Below are 5,687 nucleotides of genomic sequence, written 5' to 3'. Positions count from 1 at the left end.
TCTACAGATGCTCAAAAGACGCACAAGGTGCTAAACACACTGAATAACAATGTGGGAGCTATTTGAGATCCCCAAACGTGGCCCTCCAACTCTCCTGACCTGCACTACAGGGACTTCTATGTTTAGGAGGAATTGGAGAGGTACGCCTGTACCAGCTCACACATCGGCGTAAAGTCCCTCAAGCCGCCGTCAAGTTGGTGAATGGAAGCTCATGGAGGTCTTATTGAAAATTAGTATATGTGTTTCCCAGTTATTCCATTCATGACGTTCAATATAACCAAAAAAATTGTTAGAATGGATTTTTTGAGGGTCTGAATGATGTCAAAGTGTAGTTTAGGGTCGTAATCATAGGGGATTGGCCTCCAATAATTTTTAAAGTAGTAGTATTTATGACCCATATTATGATTGAGTTATCCATAGCTGTTACTCCAAAAGGCCACCTACTATGTATATACAAAAATGACCCCGAATAACAAAATTGTTAACATAGGCCTATAGTTAAACTCCTGCCATGGATATTGCCTCTCATTTCACTTTTATTTTTAAGCGTCTAAAAATGATTTTAAGTTTTTATAGAATGGATTAATGTGAGAGATTAGGAAATGAATGGAAAAAAAAAAGTTGGTTCATTTATAGTGTATAAAATTATAGTTAAACCTAGTGTTATGGTCAAAATCACCTAACCCGAGACTTAGACAAGAACAAGACTTTTGCAAACTGTGACCAAGACAAGCCCATAACTTAGATGGATCGAGATTATAAGAAAATATATTATTTTTTAGATATGTTCTATTCTAGAGGCCTTAGTATTTAGTAGTCTTAACTATGATACCGGATCTTTATAGGATTCAAGCCTATTTTGTGACTACGAAGGATCTTGAGAACCACATCCCTAGTCTACTTAACCCTCTATTATAGCCTCTTATTTGGGATATTAGACACAGAGTTGGAATCCCATTGTACTATGATTTTAAGCCTTTTGTATATTTATATTATGAAATTTTTGGATTTTTATTGAATGGCGATATTTGAAAGATAATAAAATGAATTTATAAGATTTATTATCAAAGGTTTTAAAGTTTGTTTATTTATATGTATGTACAAATCCTTGTTTTAAGAAAAATGTACATGTGTATTACCAGGTAGGGGTTTAAATCATTATTGTTTCTATTATTAATATTTTTTGGTCGTGATACTCATCTACTCCCCCCTTCAACTAAAAAAAAGAAAGGACTTGGCATGGACTTTTGGAATATCAAAGATTGATATTTCTATATTAAGAGTTCATTTATGACTATCTGATCCAACATTAGAATCCATGAAGCGCTGATCCTATCAATATTTTACTCAAAAATAAATAATAATAAAGGCTGATGTTGTCGTGGTACTTACTATTGGCTTTAAAGGAAACAATGGATCATTCAAGCCACCCCTCATAAAACAATATAATGATCATCATGGATTGTTGCAGGTGGAGTCTGTTAATTCATTCCATATGCAATAGATTCGTGGGAATGTCTGACTATATAATGTTCAACGTTCAACCCACAAAATAAGAACAGTCCTCATTTCTAACAATAGGACCAAAATCCTTCCCATTTCCTACATACTATTAATGTATCGGTTTAATGATATAATTATGCAGACTAATCAAACACTCACATAATAGTATGTAATTTATTAATTGTTAATTAAAGGCTATTACACACCACCATGTAGGCTCGTATAAGAAATTAAAGGTATAGTGGCAAGATGATTATGATTACATAGTGTTCATTTAAGTTTGTTACTTACTTTGTGAAAGAAGCCGAAACTTCTTGTAGGTGTGTGTGAGGGTTTTTGTATGAAAATACTTATAAATAAAGAAATGATGGCTAAGAGGAGAGAGGGAAGAAAAGAAAAACTCAATTACGACGTATCGAATTGATCTGAGTCTCATTTATACATATATTGTATAATATGTAATATATACCTAAATATAATGTAATAATAATTTACCTGCAATAAAAAAGAAGAAGAAAAATCGACAGATGGGCTCAAATAACCATTGTGAAACGACAAAATGACAAGTCAATAATGATGAGGTAGTCACATTTGGAAATGACTTCCACCTCCTGGTAAAATAGAAAGGAAATGATCTACTTTAAAGTTGTACCCATCTAATATCTATGTATGAATACAAATGAAAATAGGCCACAGAGATCAAATACATACATAGAGTGGTTACGCAGAAGAAAAGTAGGATATTTTTTTGAAGCCAAAAGTTAGTTGACCAAAAACAATAGAGAATATAATTATTTATGCATCAATCACTCCAGATCTTGTATGGAATCATCCTATACAGGTTTATCTATTCATAATGATATCTGCCTTTCTTGATAAGCTCTGCCACACGGCGACTGTAAGCTTTGGGAGGGATTAGCGTCTTCGTTCGGATCCAGCATAGCCCTTGTACTGCTTCTGGTTTTGCAATTTTAAATTACATTCCTGAATTAATGGAGTAGCCCAAGGAAGAAATTACAACTTTCAACAAGACAGTGCACTAGCCCACAGGCCCGAAAAAGTGTAAGATATCTTGCCCACAAAATTTCTATCTTTTTGATGCCTGATTTTTGGCCTGCAAACAGCCCGGACCGGAACCCATGCGATTTCTACCTTTGGGGGAGGGTCGAGCATGAGGCCTGTGTCAAGTATCATTCGTCTGTGGAGGCTCTGAATAATTCATTTACTCATACAATGATGAAGCTTCCGGCGCCGTGTGTACGTGGTTATCAAGAGAGGCGGATCTCATTATGAATAATTTAATGTAGCTTTCAAATAAATAAATAAAATTAAGGTTCTAATGTACTAGGCAGCTGATATTAAAAGGTATTTTAATTCAGTAAAACCATATATCCAGGCTCCCACCTTTTCTCGCACCTTCAAGCAAATCCTATCTCTAATTATGCCTAAGACTAGTTTTAAACGTATCCTTGCTTCTGAAATAAAAAAAAAATATATATAATAATAATTAAGTGTTTATTTTATACTTAATTGATTCCGTTATTAATCGTAATCCTGAAATTTAGAAAAAAAAATGAGGATCCCTAGTTAATATTTATTTTACGAATTTGCAGATGTGGATGTGAATATTTCAAAAGTACTAAACTTGACGTTTTTTTAGAAAGGAAAAATATTCAGGGGGCACATGCAGGGGATGGGCTGGAGAGGCTGTAGTCCCACGACTATATTAAGGAATTCTTGCTTTTTTCTAGAACTTCATTGTAGGAGGAAAAAATTTAAAGAGAAAATAGGGAAAACAAATTTATTCGGCAATTTATCCAGTAGAGCAAAGAATTAAATTTTATTTTTTTTAAATTAATTTTTGTTAATAGCTAAGGATTTATGCATAGAGAAAAATTTTAGCCATCACTACACACCTATTTGTGCTCAAAACATTTTAAGGAGTCGGGCTTTGTTCGTGAGGGTGTTGTACAAAATCACTGTCTCAAACAAGGAAGTAATCCGTCAGTATTCCCAAGTATTCCGGATAGACTATGTAGACCAATAAAGATATGCAATGCAATTCAGATGTTCCAGAATCAAATACAATAGTTAGGTAATGTAGTTGTCTATTTATCTATATATCTCTGAATAAACATTGCATACGTATTCAAAACATGAAAAGATCATGCTTACATATGTTATGTTCTTTTTTCTAGGGTTCACATAAACATATCTTTGACCAAATTGAATATAAAGAACACTCCTATTGCTTTCCACCAAATACAACACAAGAATCTATAAGTCTTGAATGCAATTACTTAAAAACTGTTTTAATGACCAAAAGCAAAATTGAAGCAAACATTCGCAATCATTTGAGTAGTGCAAATAAAGTGAATCGGGAATTGAGAAATGTAATGTTAGATTTGCAGAAAAATAATTTATTATTTTCAGAGGGACTTCAGAGCCTTGACTTATTTTGAGGATGTTGGACGTCAGACAGTGAAGGAGATGCTTGAAAATCACGGAAAATCTCACCTTTATTTCGCCATGCTTAAGGGATTTTGCAATAACTCTTCATTTTTATTCACCTCGTGCGTATGAATTTTGTCACCGAACATTCTTTTCGCCATCACCATCCAGTCTACGCCAATACATGTGTGCCATCAAGTGTCTGCCGGGAGTTCAGGAAGCGTCTTTTCATGAACTATTTTTACATGAGGGAAAGGATGCATATAAAGATGCAGCTTTTATTATTGATAGGATGCATTTAAAAGAAGCTGTCGAGTATGACATGAATTCGGGCCGTGATTTTGGATTTGTTAATTACGGCGGACAATGTGATTTGGATTACAGGGAAGAGAAAAAAACGAGGGGTTGTTTTGTATGTTTGTTGGTTATCGAGATGATTGGAAACTGCCAATCACTTATTTTCTTTGCAAGGGCATACAATCACGTGTGCTTTCTGGAATAATACGTGAATGCATTTTACGTGCATTTGAAGTTGGTATCACGGTCCGATCTGTTAAAATGGATGGATCAAAAGTTAATATTTCTGCTTTGTCTTCGGTTGGAATTAATATTTTAACTTTGACTTATGACTTTTTCTCATCAACATGAGGATTGCAATAGTAATGTAGTTGCTACAGTCGATGTACCTCATTGCTTTAAAATATCCGTGGTGCTTTAGCACACTTTAAAGAACTGTATTGGCATGGGAGAGGAACTGTTCGGTGAAACTTGATACCCAAACTGCACGAACTTCAAATTGAACACGGTCTTCGTTTGAGAAATAAATTAACTGAGAAGCACATCAAATTTCATCAGAATAAAATGAAAGCATTGCTTTAGCATTGGAAGCTATGGCAAGCCAAAGTATTGGCCGTGCCATTAAATGGTGTCACAGTCAAGCAAACAGATGATACACTCGCTACAGCAGAGTGTATTCTTCTTCATGATAAAGTGTTTGAAGTATTGTGTGTCCCAAAAATCCAGCAATGTAGCATAAAGGTGCTGTACATACTATGCATCTGAAAGAAAGGTCAGATACTCTCAAGCGTTTCAGTTCAGAGTTGTTATTCTCATCTGTTTGTTCTTCCTCTGAATTCTTCTACAGTTGGGCTCACATAATTCAAAGTAAATCAGTCAATTAAATGTCTTACATGTAGGTTAGCACTTATTGACTGGGAGGGATATCCCTCCAAGGATGAATCGTTAATTATTTTCAAGAGTTATGTTGCCTTTTCCAAGATGAGTGATAACGGACTACGTTATCTTTCAGGAAGTATGTAGCCAATTACTGGATCATTCGGAGATAATATTTCGACGCTATCAACATCTTGCTTTTAACAAAAATGCTCTCGACAAATTGTTGTAAAAGATTTTGTTGGCTGAAACACTTTTCCCTTTTCCAATATCAGAAACTGCTATAGGAGTAGATAATCATTATTGGAGTCTTACTCATCTTGTCATCAAATAGTATTTAAATATACGACAAAAGAACTTCTTGAAAGAGTTTGGAAGCATTTCAAAACGTTCTGAGAACAATGTTCAGCGTTTAAGAATATTCTCCAATGTACATATAAAATAATCAGCACTGGACTATTATTTAGGTATTTTATCATGTTAAGATATAGTAAAATTATCTATTGAACAATAATTTCTTAATATGAATATATTCTAAAGTTGATTATCAAAATATGTGT

This window comes from Lepeophtheirus salmonis, chromosome 13, assembly GCF_016086655.4.
Source record: "Lepeophtheirus salmonis chromosome 13, UVic_Lsal_1.4, whole genome shotgun sequence".
Taxonomy (NCBI): Eukaryota; Metazoa; Arthropoda; class Copepoda; order Siphonostomatoida; family Caligidae; genus Lepeophtheirus; species Lepeophtheirus salmonis.
Note: the sequence above shows the minus strand (reverse complement) of the source record.